This window comes from Rattus rattus, chromosome 10, assembly GCF_011064425.1.
Source record: "Rattus rattus isolate New Zealand chromosome 10, Rrattus_CSIRO_v1, whole genome shotgun sequence".
Lineage (NCBI taxonomy): Eukaryota > Metazoa > Chordata > Mammalia > Rodentia > Muridae > Rattus > Rattus rattus.
This window is the reverse complement of record NC_046163.1, coordinates 79,506,595-79,524,177: the sequence shown is the minus strand read 5'-3', so window position 1 is coordinate 79,524,177 and position 17,583 is coordinate 79,506,595.

Sequence of the window (17,583 nt, the reverse complement as noted above, 5' to 3'; positions counted from 1 at the left end):
TCCTGAGATTCTATCTTCTATCTCTTGTATTCTGTTGGTGATGCTCACATCTATGACTCCTGATCTCTTCCCTAGCTTTTCTATCTACAGGGTTGTCCACCTTTGTGCTTTCTTTATTGTTTCTATTTCCAATTTAACTCCTCTATGGTTTTGCTAATTTCCTTCTCTTGTTTGGTTGTTTGTTCCAGTAGTTCTTTAAGGGATTTTTTTGTTTCCTCTTTAAGGGCTTTCAGTTGGTTACTTGTGTTGTCCTGTATTTCCTTAAGGGAGTTATTTATGACATTCTTAAATCCATGTTTTAATTCCATCATCATGATAACATTTGATTTTAAATCTAGATCTTGCTTTTCTAGTGTGTTTGGATATGCAGTGTTTTCTGTTGTGGGAAAATGGGACCAAGTAGTCTTGGTTTCTGGTGCTTAGGTTCCTGTGCTTGCCTCTCACCATCAGGTTGTCTCTGTTGTTAGCTTGTTTTGCTGTTTCTTACAATGGGTTGATCCTCCTCTGGGCCTTGGTGACAGCACTCCTGGAGACCTATTTTCCTGTTTTCTTTCAGCAAGTTATGGGAACAGACTGTCCTGCTCTCAGGCACCTAGTTACTCCTGGCAGCTGGCTTAACCTTTCATGAAGGCAGCAACCAGAAGAGCCCTGTCCCTACTTCTGCTACATCCCTGTGCACAGATGGTACAGATGGCACAAGATGTTTTCTTCTTGAGTTAGGAATGTGAATAGAGAGTAGTCTCCTCTGGTATCACAGGAGTGTCTGCAACTCTATTGGTTTAGCTCCCCACGGCCACAGGTTTGGGTGCAGGGAGCTTTTTGTCTGGTTCACTTGAGATCCAGTTGCAGATCTGGACCACAGGGCTCCTTCAGCTCACTGTTTCTATATTCCTTTGTCCAGAGGCAATATACAGTTCCTCTTGGGCCAGGGATGTGGGCAAAGGTGGACTGAAGTGGCATTCTATCCTGAAAGCCAGCACTGAGAAGTGACTACAGGCCCGAGATCAGAGGTAAGACCAACTTTTCTGATCCAAGTGACCCACCTGGTGGACTCAGGACACACAAAGGTTCCCGGTCCCAGAGGACTTCTTTTATTAAATTGGAAACTCTCTCTGTGCCTTCTAGTTAGTCTTGCTAAGGGATTATCTATCTAGTTGATTTTTTTTCAAAGAACAAGCTCCTGGTTTTGTTGATATTTTGTATAGTCCTTTTTGTTTCTACTTAGTTGATTTCAGCCCTGAAATTGAATATTTCCTGCCTTCTATTTCTCTTGGGTGAATTTGCTTCTTTTTGTTCTGGAGCTTTTAGGTATGCTGCCAAGGTTCTAATGTATACTCTCTCTAATTTCTTTTGGGAGGCACTTGGAGGTAGGAATTTTCCTCTTAACACTGATTTCATTGTGCCCTATAAGTTTGGGTATGCTGTACCTTCATTTTCATTAAATTCTAAAAGGTCTTTTCTTTCTTTCTTTATTTCTTTCTTGACGTCGTTATTATTGAGTATAGTGTTGTTCAGCTTCCATGTATTTGTGGGCTTTTTATCTTTACTGTTGTTATGGAAGACCAACCTTTTAGGTGGTCTGATAGGAAGCATGGGGTTATTTCAATATTCTTGTATATTTTGAGGCCTGTTTTGATACTGATTATATTAAAGAAGTTCTCAGAAGATGCATCTACCTTTCATGCTAATAGAGTGATAGAATAACTATAGCACAAATGGTCATTTACTAAAAACAATCCACAGATTCAATGTAATCCCAATCAAAATCCGAACTCAATACTTCATAGAGTTATAAAGCACAATATGCAAAATCTTTTACACTAACAAAAAACCAAAAACCAAAACAAAAAAAAAAAAACCCAAAATGAAACCAAACAAACAAACAAACAAAAAAACCAAAGAGGATATCCAAAACTCTCCTCCACCGTAAAAGAACTCTCCTCCACCGTAAAAGAACATCACAAGCAGTATTAGAGAGCAATAGTGATCAAAAACTGTATGGTATTGGTACAGAGACAGACAGGTAGATAAATGGAATAGAGTTGAAGACTCAGGAATGAATCCACACACCTATGGTCACTTGATCTTTGACAAAAAAATCTAAAACCAACCAGTGGGTAAAAGACAGCATTTTCAACAAATGGTGCTGGTTCAGCTGGAGGTCATCATGTAGAAAAATTCAAATCAACCTATTCTTATCATCCTGTCCAAAGCTTATTTCCAAGTAGATCAAGGACCTCCATATAAAACCAGATGCACTCAAACTAATAGAAGAAATTTGGGAAAGAACCTCGAACACATGGGCAGTGGGGAAAATTTCCTGAACAAAAGACCAATGGCTTATACTCTAAGATCAAGAATCTATAAATGGGACCTTGTAGAACTGCAAAGTTTCTTTAAGGCAAAAAGCACTGTCCTTAGGACAAAATGGCAACCAACAGATTGAAATATGATCTTTACCATTCATAAAACTGGTAGAGGGCTAATATGTATTATATTAAAAGAACACAAGAAGTTAGACTCCAGTAGGAGTCTAATAACCCTATTAAAATTGGCCTATGGTGTAAAACAAAGAATTCTCAGCTGAAGAATATTGGATGTCTGAGTAGTACCTAAAGAGATGTTTGCATCCTTTGTCATGAGGGAAATGCAAATCAAAGCAATTCTGAGATTCCATCTTACCATGGTCAGAATTGCTAAGAAAAAAATACTCAGATGATGACAGATGCTGGGCATATACCAAATGATGCTCCAACATACAAAAAAGGCACATGCATCAATATGTTCACAGCAACCTTATTTATAATATCCTGAAAGTGGGAAGAACCCAGATCCCCTTCAACAAAGAATGGATACAGCAAATGTGGTACATCTACACAATGGTATACTATTCAGTTATCAAAAAGAGTGACATCATAAAATTCATAGGCAAATGGATGGAACTAGAAAATTGTGGGTGAGGTAACCAATCACAAAAACAAACAAACAAACAACCACAACAACAACAAAAACAAACATGGTGTTCACTTACTGATAAGTGGATATTAGCCCAAAATCTTGAATTACCAAACATACAACCCACAAAAAGGATATGAAGATCAAAAAGAAGGATGACCAAAGAGAGTATGCTTCAGTCCTCCTTTAAAAAAGGAACAAAACACCCAAGAAGGGGATATGAAGACAATGTTTGGAGCAGAGACTGAAGGAACTGCCTTTCAGAGCCTATCCTATCTGGGGATCCAGCCCATCATTATTCAGACATAGCCATCACCTGAAAGTCTCAGCCAGAGCACATCAAATACAGAGGCAAATGTTAGCAGCACACCACTGACCTGAAAATGGGGTCCCCATTGGCGGAATTAGTGAAAAGGTTGAAGGAGATGAAGGGACTTGCAACCTCCTAAGTACAACTATACCAACCGACCAGAGTTCCCAGGGTCTAAACCACTACCCAAAGACTATACATAGACAGACCCATGGCTCCAGCGGGATATGTAACAGAGGATGGACTTGTGGGGCACCGATTCTAGGAGAAGCTCTTTGTCCTGCCAAAACTGGAACCCCCAGTGTAAGAGAATGTCATGGTTGGGAGGTGGGAAGGGCATGGGGTTAGGAAGGGTGAATAGGCTTATAGAAGATAAGTAAGAGAAAGGGATAGGGGGCTTATGAATGGGAAACCAGGAAAGGGAATAACATTTGAGATGTAAATAAAAAGTATCAAATAAAAAATCATTATCTCTAGGGACTCTAAGATTTTTTTGGGCTAGCCACTGTTTGTCTTTCATCTTTCCTCTTTGGTGGAATATATGGCAAGGTTCAACAATTACAGCCTTATTGATAGGTATGTGCGGTAGTCCTGGAATTTCATGGACACCGTTAACTCAAAAATCTTAAATCTCTAGCTACTCCCACCTTATATGTATTACCTGCATGTCTATTTGGAAACCAGAGGTGGATATCATAAAATCTTCATCATTTTCCTACCTTTTTTTTACTGTTTTTCATTGAGCCATTAGCCAAGATAGGCTGATTAACAATTACCCAGGACCTGTTTGATTTTGACACCCCGGACTGATTTACAGGTGCATGTCATCACATTCAGCTTTTATGCAGGTCCTGGGGCTAGAACTTAAGTTCTCAAGCTTGTACAAAAAACGAAACAAAACAAAAACCAAAAGAAAAAACAAAACACTTTACATATGGAGTTATTTCCCCAGCCTGAATCACATAAAATTCTAATTAAAAATATCAAATACTGATTGAAGTGAAGATTACAATTTTTCTTTCTTGGTGTAGGGTTTTTGAAATCTTTCTGTACATTTGAACCACTCAGGAGATATATGAAGAAATGTTGATGGGCTCTGCCTAGATTTTTTGGCCTGAGGTGGGGGGTGTGCAGTTCCCTGTGATCCTTTCTTAAGAACCAAAGGGAACCCAATTCCTGCCCAGGAATCCGGGAGACAGTGAGTGTTAAGCACACTCGGGCTTCTCTCCCTTAGATATCAGGGCTGGAGCTACAGTGAAGTCTGCCTTTCTCCTTTCATCCCCAACCCTGCTATGGTGTCCATTACTGTTCTTGCTTAGTGCTGAAAGTTATAACCAGAAATATACTTGCTTTGTATTGCAACTTCTCTAGCCCATGCATCCCCTATAGATAGTGTATCAGCCATCTCATTTAAAATATTGCTCATGACATTCTATTTCTGAGCAGTGCTCTGTTTTTTTTTTCAGACAGAGTTTTTCATTGAGCCATTAGCCAAGATAGGCTGATGAACAATTCCCCAGGACCTATTTGATTTTGGCACCCCGTACTGATTTACAGGTGCCTGTCATCACATTCAGCTTTTATGCAGGTCCTGGGGCTAGAACTTAAGTTCTCAAGCTTGTACAAAAAACAAAACAAAACAAAAACCAAAAGAAAAAATGAGAGCTAGCAGAATTTGCACTAGATCTCTAAATTTGTGATCTTGGTTAGTAAGAGAGCCAAGCTGGTAAATGTTTTGCACAGGTGTGGACAACAGCTTGATTCTCAATATTCATTTTTAGAAAGTCAATATTGTTGTGTGTGCTTGTAATTCTCATCATGGAGAAATGAAGACCAGTACATCCTCGGGCTCTAAACAGCCTAGATTACCTAGCAAGTTCCTATCCAATGAAACACTATGTCTCATTGCCTTGAAAAAAATAAGGTTATAAGGAAGGAAGGAGAATAGTAAGACAGAGAGAGAGAGAGAGAGAGAGAGAGAGAGAGAGAGAGAGAGAGAAGAGAGAAGAAAGGAAGAAAGGAAGAAAGGAAGAAAGGAAGAATGGAAGGAAAAAAGAAAGGTGAATTGTACCTGAGGAACACCAACCCTCTGCTGTCCTCACATATCTGCACACACCTAAACACACAAAGGGTGCACTTACCAACATACTTAAGGTCCAGGTAAGGGTTTTTTTGAGGAGCTTAGAAGACCTGTAAGAATCCTGTGGCTGAGTTTTTTCTGTTAGTTTAAAAAATAGTTTATTTTTATCTTACCAGAATGTATGACTGTGAACTACTTGCACACTTTGTGTTGAATGCCTGATGCCCTTAGGGGACAAGGCACTGAGTCACCTGGAACTATAGTTACAAATAGGCTCTTAATTCCAACTCTGCTACTTCCAGGAAAAATGGATGATATGATAAAAAGACTTAGGATGTTAGGGTAAAGTGTAAGACTCTCAGGCATGAAATAATATTACAAAACAAAACAAAACAAACAAACAAAAAAACCCCACTCCACTCTTATTCTGAACTCAAAACAACAAATCAGAGTCATAAACTCTGACGATGAAAGTGCGATGGAAATAGGTAGAGAAGGAAAGTGAAAATGACTCTCTTACATGCTAGATACCACTAACAACTTTGTTCCTAGAAGACAAGGTAAAAATAAATCATGGGAACATGGACCTGGGTATCTAAAAAGGACTAATAAATTAAAAGAGAGAGGATCCCATTACCCTAAAAATACCCAAGCCTTTGTCTACTCATTGAGCTTCCAACCTTAGAATGCCATTTTCCCTTTTTCTGAAGCTTGGCTTCCTGTCTTCTCTGGATGGTCAGTTTAGTCCATCCAAAGGAATGAACTCAGAAATCTCCATGATGAGCACTAACTCTCCTTCTACAGCTGCTGTACCAGAAAATCTAAACACAGGACGTGTGTGTGTGTGTGTGTGTGTGTGTGAGTGTGTGTGTGTGTGTGTGTGTGTGTGTGCTTGTGTGCACATGTGCATATATGAGTGTGTATATGTGTGGTGTATTCAAGTGATCATGAGTGTGAAGTACAGAAGTAGGCATCACATTCCCTGGAGCTGAATTATAGAGGTTGCAGGCAATCTGACATGGATTCTGAGATCTGAACTGGATTCTCTGCAAAAGTGCTCTTAACAACAGAACCATCTTTCCATCTCATTCACAATTATTATTAAAGAATATTTTAGTTAGGCAAATCAAACTTTCTACAATGATCTCTTTTAGTCAACAATCTCGAATGCTCATAGAATCTTTGATATTCCAGGCCGTATGTAGAGATATAGGCCTGGCAGAGATGAATGTTTTTAAATAAAGTTTTGATAGTTTTCATTATAAATTTTATAATGAAGGAAATATATATCATACCATTTATATTAAGGTTAATACACTCCTTTTTAATTTTATTACAAATCTGAAATTAAAAATAGTAGTTTATTAATTCCTTAAGAATTTCATGCAATATATTTTTGTCATACATGGGATAAATATATTTTAAAGAAACATTTGTGCCACTCAGTGGATATCAAACTATTAAGACAATGGGTCTCTAAAACATGGAATTTCCCTGGAAATCTCATGCTTGGAATAAAGCAAGCTCAGGACCACACTGGGAGATTGTTTTTTTCCTCCAGAAAAGATTCTAGACTAACAGAAATTACAGAAGAGACAATAATAGGCCAGTGACAAGTGAGGCCATGTTGGAACAAGACTGTGTAGAGATGCCACTGTATCTCTCACCCACTGTTTAAATCTTAAACTTACTTCAGATCCTTGAAAATTAGCCTGTATGTTGTGGGTGTCCACTAGATGTCTTTCTTTCTCCAATGTGGTCACACTGAATAATTTTCTTGACTCTGTTTTTCACTATTAGCTTGTCTGATTTGTTTACGGAGGACTTGGCTGTATGGGAGGTAGACCTTACCCCCTCTCCCAAGTCTTGAGAAAGAGGCACCTTGACTAATTTTCCACCAGTGCCTCATATTCTAGTTGAAAAGACTGAATAGAGTTCTCATATTGGTTTGTTCGGTAATTATGAGTTGAACTGAGCTGATCTTTTGCCACAGGCTAAGGAAAGGCTCATCCTGTGCCTGGAGGAGTGTGAGAAAGAGATGTCAACCTGGCACACACATAAAATAACCAAAGACATGAGGAAGGAAGGCAGAAGAAAAAGGGGCAGGATTCGGATTTGGGTATTGAGAAAGAAGAGAGAACAGAAGGTGTAAGGAAATCTGAAAGACTTACAGGGATGGGTTCTGACACAAGATTTGGGTGGATAACAATAATCATACAGCAACAATTTTCAAACTGGAAAACAAAGTTTTCCTCTTCCTATTCCCAGCTAAGGAAAGGAACATGGAAGTCTGTGGAAGCCTGGGAGCACTGCTTTCAACATTCTGTAATATGGGCTTTGTTGAGATCACCCTATTATGATTTGAGTTTGGATATCCTCCATAGCTCCTTCAATGGTGGTGATGTTTTGGGAGGCCAGGAAAACACCAAGTGTGTCCTTATCATCTGAAAGTGAAAGAGAAGCTGTCATTCATGTGAAAAGCAAGGTATTCACTACCATGAATTCCTATCAGATCACTTTAAAGCATCTTGACCTAAGAAACTTGTGTATTAGGACAATACCAACAACTTGAAATAAAGTGCCTGGAAGAATCACCCAGGTTCCAAAAGTATCTTATTGGTAGCCCAAATATCTGGGTCTTACAGGCCACTCCTAGCTCACTGAAAGGCAGGTGGTGATTCAGCATGTTTTTATTTAGTGGAGCTCATTTCATCCTTTATAGAAGTTCCTTCATGCTCTGTAGTGTCTTGAATTGACATTACTTGTCATTGAAAGGAGAGAGTAGAGAGAAAGAGATACCTGTAACCAGCCTGACAGAAGTGAAGGCACTCGAAATAGACACTTGTGTCTTTTATTCTGAGCAGATTATGGAAACAATGGATTGCAAGAAATTGGAAGTTCTCAAGGAGTTTCATGTTTGAAAATGAAAAATCTAGAGGGGAAATTGTCTCTAGGAAAAGAGATTTACAACTTCCACAGAATCATAAAGACAAGATGGAAAATTTTATCCTCTAGTATTATAGATGTAGGACAGTACTGTATCATACCTCTGTGGATGTAAAATAGCTTGTACCTGCTTTATGATACGTAGTAGTGACCGTGCTTTATCAGAGCTGTTTTTAATGATGTTGCTCAGAATGTTTTCTTTCCATATGATGATTGAGAAGCTAATTTAAAGAAAAATGGTGCCAGGTACCACAAGAGTAACAGATCTGTGCTGTTTTCTGGGGTTTTGTTTTTTACTTTTTTTTTTTTTAATGGAGTGTGCTGGATGTCTCTACAGTTTTGTTCAGATGACTGCAGAACCTGGAAAAGCTGTTGCTGCTGTTGCTGCATAACACACTGCTATTATTGTTTATATATATATATATATATATATATATATATATATATATACAGATATATAATTTGAATTTTTGGAAACTTTAGCTGTGCTGTCAACTTTGGAAAAAAGTATCCCGTTTACTGTATTGAGTTGGCACTGTACAGAAATTAACAGCCATATTGGTCTAGAAATGTTGAACTTAAGTTTTTTCCATTTATACAGGGGTAACATACTGTATTAAATATGTAAGGTCTTATCTACGTGGGTTTGATTACAAAAACTAATAAAGTATTCTCTAAAAAAAGAAAAAAAGACAAGATGGAAACACCTATGGCACCATGACGTGTAAAGTTTGCACGTCCCTGCTTAAATAGTTAAAATTTATTCTCACTTTAAAACCCTAAATTGTACTGGAGAGGGTCATTAAATCTCTTTCTTCCAAAAAGTAATACACTTTCTTTCTCTTTTTTTAACTATTAAATACGTGACTGAACTTGATATCTTTTTGACCCCAAGTTTGGTTACAGGAGTAAAATTGTACAGGACAGAGAAGCAGGTGAGATGTGGAAACTAGAGATGGAGAGATAGTTCACTTGACAAAGTGCTTGCCATGCAAACATGAAGCACAGAGTTCAGATCCCCGATACCCAGGTAATAATGCCTAAAGCTTACCTGAAATGCCAGTGTCAGCGAGGTCAAGACTGTAACATCTCTGGGTCTTACTGGGCAATTAGCCAGTTGGAAAGCTCTAAAGGGGAAGTAGAAGCTAGAAAGATCCCTCACAAACAGACAGACAGATGGTTGGACAGACAGGAAATAAAGACCATAGATAAATAATAAAGATGGCCTCTTCGTCACACCCCTGACCAGAAACTAAAGTGTCTGCCTGGTCATTTCTTTGCCAGCAGGCCTTTCGGCTCTACATTTTGACTGAAATACCTTGATTGGTCAGATGTGTTCATTTTGAGCATGTTTACCCAAAGCTGTGGTTTCTTATTCTAAATTGACCAACCCAAATTAGGGGAAGTAGATATTCCTATACAGCAAAACCACTAGAGGCCCCTAGACCTCTAAGAAAAAAACAGATTTCTGCATCGCAGTTTGGAACTCTTTCTCTGTTCTTCACAGTTACTTTCTATCTGTTTTGTCCTCTCTCTCTCTCTCTCTCTCTCTCTCTCTCTCTCTCTCTCTCTCTCTTCTTCTTCTTCTTCTTCTTCTTCTTCTTCTTCTTCTTCTTCTTCTTCTTCTTTTCTTCTTCTTCTTCTTCTTCTTCTTCTTCTTCTTCTTCTTCTTCTTCTTCCTTCTTCTTCTTCTCCTTCTTCTGCTCCTCCTCCTCCTCCTCCTTCTTCTTCCTCTTCTTCTAATAATATTTGTTATCTGTTATCTCTTTTTAGTTCTGGAAATCATGGAGAAAGTGAACCTAATTAAATCTTTAAATGATGACACTAGTTAAAGAAAAAAAAAACCTGTCTCAAAAAATTCACATAGAGACTGAGTACAGAAGACAGCTATCTGTTTTCCATACACAGCACTCTAATATAGGGGATATCCATGAACCTAGAGTGTGGATGTCCTTTCAGGGGAGTGAATTTCCCCTGGAATGTTTGTATATAAGGTGGTCCCAAGAGACTTGTATACTGTGGGCTCAATGTACCAACAATTCATAATATGATGGCATTACTGGGAGACAATGAAATGTGATATGGTAACTGAAGGCATATGAGTGTACATGAGGACTGTATCCACTCTTTGTGCCTTCCTATATTCTCTTTCCCTAATTCCTGCCTGCCACATATCCCCACATTTGTGAAATTGTTCCACCCCACCATGGTTCCAGAATACATGACACCATGGATTAAACTCCTTGAAATTGTGAACCAAAAGAAATGATTCTCCTCACAAGCTGCTTCTATCAGACATTTTGTTACATGAATGGATATTCTGAGTAGCATAGGGCCAATAAGAGGATACGGAGGTGCCTGAACCACAGATCAGTATTCATTAGGCTAATGCATTTTTCAGTCTAGCTTCTCTGTCACTCTTTTTTGCTTTTGTGAATTTTATTCCACCTGCTGAGGTTTATTGTGAAAGTTTCACAGTGTATACTCACTGTGCCAATTGTGTATAAGTAGATTAGAAACTCAGATAGTTTGAAATGGTGTAGAATAGTGATAGTGGAAGGGGAGGATAGTCGAGGAGCTGGAACATCTTGAAAATGGAAATTTTCAGGGCTCTGCAGCCTCTTTGTGAAGGCTCTTACATTCCAAGAGATAGAGTAAAATGTTTTTTTTTCACCATTACTTAGTTGTAAAAATACTCTCCTAGTTGTCTGAATCAGAAACTAGTGTGTGTAGGAGAAGCACATTTATAAATCGTCATTATTTTGCTGAATGTGCACACACATACATACAATCATAAACACACACACACACACACACACACACATGAGAGAGAGAGAGAGAGAGAGAGAGAGAGAGAGAGAGAGATACACACCCTCTATACACAAATGTCAACTGGTTTATTAATTGACTGATTGGGAGATTAAATATAAAATTTTACCAGTCAGCTGTGTGCTATCAGCTCTCCTGGGCAACGGGGCTTTATCAACATGGCTTCTCTTAAGATTAGTGCAGAAGGATCTAGAGGGATTTCTCAGACGTCTTGGAATACATCATCTCAAGGTTCCATTTTTAGCAAATACTTTTTTTTTTTTTGGATTGACCAGCAAATTTTCTTGAAAAACTCGGTTGGAAGATGCCTGAGTAGAAATCGCAAGGTTTGAAAAGGGTCTGTTTAACAGCCTAAGTTTCCTATGCATATTTGCTTGGGGACAGAAAGTGAGTTACTTGGACTAGTGTAGACCTGACCAAAAGTAATTCATCTACTTGAAGACAGGAACTCTAGTTGTCCATTAATGAGAAATTATGCATCCTTAGTATCATGCTGGCTCTCTAAAGGGATTCAAAATGTGTTCTTAAAACCAAAGTGTAGGAAGGTTAATGGTATACTGTTTCCCAGTTGAGCTAAGGCTTGAAATCTTGGTGACCCTAAGGGACAGTAGGCATTTTTCCTGACTCCCGGGAAACCAGGCCCTGTCACTAGCCACAGCCTTCCATAGATTTGTGGCCATCAGTCACGCAAGAGCAACATCACAAGGCCCTGCAGAGGTAGAGGACTTGACCATAGGTCATGTAGGCTCAAGACAGATCTCCGTTATACTGAAGTACCTAAATGCTTGGAGGCTTAACCAATGAACTTAACTTTCCTGACACTCCTCTCTACAAAAGGTATTTAATCTCAGACCCATCCTGAGAAATGTGGTAGTGTTTTACTCATTCACTTTCCACCATGACAATAAATGTCTTAAAATTATGGACTGCCACATTTCATCTGAATCGGCCATTGGGAATCACAAAAAGGCCTTTACCTACAGAGCTGTCATCTAATCTTCCATAGGAGGCCTCCGTTCTCTTTGAGCAGTGTCTCACCCACCTCAGTCAGCAAGGAAGACGCAACACCGTCAGATTCTTCTCAACAGCCTTTATTGCAGGACCACCTCTTTGCTGATATGGGGACCTCGAGTGGCAAAAGCACTCGTCTTATATACACAGCAGGCTGTGGCTATGCTAATTGTCCTTCAGGGATTGGCGGAGCATGAATCACCCCACTATCACACCACTATCACCCCACTATCACCCCTGCTACTTGTCCTCCAGGGATTGGCGGAGCATGAATCCCTCATTAGCATATTACCGTCCCGGCCAACTGACACCAGATGCAAAACCCACACATGCGCAGTACTGCTGTTCACCACAGGAGGGCGCCCTACAGAGCAGTGGCTGTCAAAAACCCTGCATCATGCAACCATCAAGCCAAAGACTCTCCCTCACAAGACCAGCTAAAGCCCCTAACTTTCCTCCTAGACCCTGGGCTAATTCAAGCCCATGGTACCCATACTCCTCCTCAGCTCTTCTGTGTCTTCCATTGGGAGTCCAAGAATTTGACCGCCCTGGCCTTCTTGCACACCTGGAGACCCCCCAAGCAAGCTCCAACAGTCCCATGCCGCAGACTATGCTTCCCCACCCCCGGAGCTGTGTCCTAGGGCTGCCCTATGCCCAATCTCCACCTGTAGATGGTGTGAGATAAGCTTGGTCAAACTTCCCAAGTCCTGCCTCCCTGAGCAGGTGAGTCCTATGGCAGAGTTGACACAGGACTCCACACAACACTACACCAAAAGATAAAATTGGATTGGAGAACTCTTATTTAGATCTCCTATTGAGCTGTAAGCAAACACATTCTTGGAAGGTGAGTTTTTAAATCCATTTGTCATAAGTTAGGACTATAAAGTAGCTACAAAAGCTTTCCTTCCTTGGGAGCAAAGACTCTGTCTTCTACCAGGAGTAGACCTGGGTGCTGATGACAGTTCACAAGGTGTATAATTAAAACTCAGCATTAGCTTGGTAAAGAAAGAGAAATGAGGGCTGAGAAATGTCTTAGTTGTTATGAACACTTGCTGTTCTTGAGAAGACTAGGATTCATTCCCAGTACTCATATCAGATGGCAGACAATCACTTGGAACTTCAGCTTCAGGAATATCCAGACCCGCTTCTGGCCTCCACCTGTATGAGCACTGGGTGCACAATCTCTCTCAATCTCTCTCTCTCTCTCTCTCTCTCTCTCTCTCTCTCTCTCTCTCTCTCACACACACACACACACACACACACACACACACACAAATACAATTAAAATATGTTTAAGAAACATAAAAAAAGCCTGAACCCCCAATATAGGGGAATGTCACAGTGGGGAGGTGGGAAGATGGGGTTTGGGGAGTGAAAATGCCCTTATAGAAGAAGGGGAGGGGGAGGGGAGAGGGGGCTTATGGACAGGAAACTGGGAAAGGGAATAACATTTGAAATGTAATATATATATATATATATATATCCAATTTAGAAAAACAAAACAAAAGAGAAACCTTTCAATTCAAATCCCTTCACTGACCGTGAGCTTTGAAGACTAAAGTCATAGTCATATTCTCACAATTAAAAGAAAATTAAAAAGAAAGAAAGAAAAAAAGAAACACAAGCAAGAGAACAAATGCCAGATCCCCTTTCTTCCCAAAAGGTATACGTGATTTATTATTTTAAAAGATGTATTTTTTTCATTTTTATGGACTTTTATTTGTGTAAATGTTTATGTGGTAGTAGGGTTGTATTCCTGCATGCATGAATCTGTGTAAAGCCAGTATTAGGCATCTTCTTTCATAATTGTCCATCTAACTACAAGTTTTCTTTTGAGACACAGTCTGTCCCATGAATGCATCACAACAGACAATTTCACAGTCAAAAATGGACTCTCCATCTAGGAGGAGACATGACATTTTGTTCTTCCCTAAGAGTTCATCCATACATGTGTCTGTCAAGACCTTTTCACTTTCTTTTTTGTCTCTCTCTTCTAAGATGCTTTCCCCAACACACTGGGTTTTCTTGCTCTTTCTATAATGTCCCTTCCCCACTTGCTGACATGTCTTCTATCCCCATGTTGGATACTAAGCATCAAACTAAGTATTTTCTTTATTCAAATGTATTTTCTTTGTAGTTCTTTTTGTATCCATTCATATTTACTGTGTACTGTGTTTTTATTTCCATAAAAACTTGCATGAGTTTAAGAAATAAATACCAAACTTTAAGAGTTCAATATTTAAATAATGTAAAAATAAAAATGTTCTATTTTTGAAACATTTTAAAAGTAAATGTCTCTGCAATCATTATCAGCACATGGAATTCTAAAATGTCAGTTTGCTCACATTCTAGCTCCTTCCAAACACTGTTACATTTGATGCCTCTATGGCTTTATCATTGTAAAAATGTTCATGTGTGGAATTAGGGTCCAGACAGAAGAATGACAGAAAAAGGCAAGTGTAGGGTCATTATTATATATCTAGTGATAAAAACTATAGTGGTTAACACAGAAAAGAGGCACTTTAGAAATACAGAGTTATATAAAGTGTTGCTTTTTTAAATGTGTGCAAGCACATGACTATGCATATGTGTGAGGACCACAGATCAACCTCAGATGTCATTTCTCATGTCTAGTGCATTTTATTCCTTGAAAGAGTTTCACAGTGGCCTGCAGAATATAAAACAGGTTAGGCTGGCTAGGCAGTGAGTCTCAGGGTTCCACTTATCTCTGCCTCTCCCAGTGCTGGTTTTACAAGCATGTGCTATCATGCCTGACTATTTTCTGGATTCTGAGTATCAAAGCCACATCTTCCTGTTTGTACTATAAGCACTTTACTGGCTTAATCATCTTCCTATTCCTAAGTGGATGCTTATAAGAGGCCGATGACTCCACAGGCATCTAGGTAGTGCCTCTTCCTTATGGGACTCTACAATAATTGCAGTTGGAACTAAAGGTGCTTACCAACATCCTGGTACTATGCTGGTCTTGTCCTCAGTCAAGTTTTGTTCAGGGCAACCATCTGCCTCAAATATTTCTCTCCAGACACATGAGCAGTGTTAAATCTTTGACATCTCTGGGAAACTGTTGGCCATTTTAGACAAGGTCCCATTTTTATTTGCTCTTTGCTAATCTTCGAGAGCAAGGGTCCAAATATTGACTATTCTTTCATCTATTTTATTCTCTTGACTTTCAGCCTCCAACATTTGTAGGTTTAACATTCAAAAGGACAGTTTCTTAAACAGCACGTATTTGGTTATAGTTTATCTTTCATGTAACATTTAGAAAAATCTTAGACAAAAACAAAAATGGATTTGAATATGCATGAGATTAACAAGTTTGACAGGTTAGTAAAAAGCATTAAGTGTTCACATTAATAAGACAAAATCATTAAGTGAATTGTTACACCTTTTATCAATATGAGATAAATGTTCTAAGAAAGCCACATTGCTTTAAGCAGTGGAGTTTATTTTTCTATTAACACACATAATTGCCACCTCAGGAAATTTAGTAATTTTAAGTCATTCAAATGCCATCTGTAAGTCTCCCTTTTCAGAAATCTGTGACTTACTTGATCCTTCTGTGACATGTGTGAAGATTTGGGTCTATTCTGTATCTTTCCCTTTGTATGTGAAAAAAATTGGTCATTTTTATCTTATATTAAAAAATATCATTTACCATAAATAATCATGTGGAGATTTGGTCTGTTGCTATGTGTTTTAATGCTAAATAGTTGCTTGAAAGATCTGGTTGAAAGAATCCTCACATAAATCAATGCTGTGTGAACTTGCTTCTTAATTTAAAACTATTGATTAAATAAAGATATTAACTGTCTAATTGCAAAGCAGAAGACAAGTAAGTGGGGTTTAGTTACTAGATTTTGTGTCTGTGGAGGACAAGGACAGACAGGAGGAAGAAGAGGAGATAGAGGGAGGAGAAGAAACCATAGGGTATGAATCTTAAAAACATGGGTATAAAGGCTGACCAGATGGAATAACAGCAGCCTAGACATAGTATGTCAAGTCATAGAATGGGGTTATTTGCCATGAAATAGGCATAGAGGGTAGACATCTGTCCAGCCTTAAATCTGTCTAAGGCTTATTATACATATAATAATGTGTTTTATATGGGAACTGAAGGACCAGACGTGTGGTAGAAACACTTCATTGACATTAGTCATTATTAAAACAAAGTCATGCTTTAGTTAAAAGACATTACTTTCTTTTTAAACTTTCTAGATTAAATATGTATTTATAATTATATTCTATATTTGCCTCCTCCTTTTCCTCACTGGGTTGATATTTACTTGATTTGGTTTTCTTGTTTATATACTTACACAAAAGCATAAATAATAAGTCAGGTAAGTTTTCCAGCATAGGTGTTGGCAACAAAACTCATGTCTTCTGGAGAAACAGAATGCACGTTTGACTGCTACTTAATTCTGTAATATAATGAAATATTTTATTTTAAATATGTAGAAAAAATTAACAACAAAACACCATGAAAAATGTGTTAACTTCCAAAATTAGGATTGAATTCAAATTACAATTGAATTGTTTGTTTATATAATTGTTTATTTATTTATTGTATGTGGTATGAGAATAAATTTGGCTAAGAGCCTTAAGTGAATGCTGTTATTCTCTTGAGTCAGAAATGGCCTAGGACAAATGTTCATCCTAAGCTGGCATCCAAATTGTGTGGTTGATGACCCTTTAAACCTGACTTACATGATGTCACATAATGGATTTGACCTTCAGAGATGGTAACTCCTGACTGCCAGTGGCCACACTCCTGAAAATTTTAATAGAACTTCAAAATTTCTATTTCTGCATCTGTTTTCTTCTCCCTTTTAAAAATTTGTATGGTGGTGGCAGTGGTTTTGTGGTGTTGTGCATGGAGGGGGGGCAGCGAAAAAGTTTCAGGAAGTTAAACATTTTCTTCCATTGTGTTGTGAGTCAGAATCTCATAACACTACCATAGAGGACTGAGGCTCTCTGAAACCAGGAGCCAAAATAAACATTGTATCAGGTACTACGTTATAAAGTCAGGAAAGAAACTAATGAATTCTAACTCTAAGATTAGAGTACACATTAAAGTTCATTAACTCAACTTGGTGACTTATATTCTACTTCTCTCCAGTTTGGTTCATTGATAAGGAACATTTGTGACTTTCTCTGTGTTTTTCTGTTTTATACTTTCAGATTCAAGAATATTATAGAAGTTCTTTGCAGGATTAGATATACCAGAGGACTGAGGGCTATGTCACTTGTCCAGCCTTGTTAGGAACTGGCTTCATGTTCTCTGGCTTCATGGTCACCATCAATGTGGGTTTTCAATAACAAATTTTTAAAATCTCCTTTCTATATAATTAGATATGGGTGTATTGGCAAGCCTGTCTTTGGAAAGGAGAAGCCCAATGTGAAAAATCTATGTGACTGCTCTGACCATCAATCA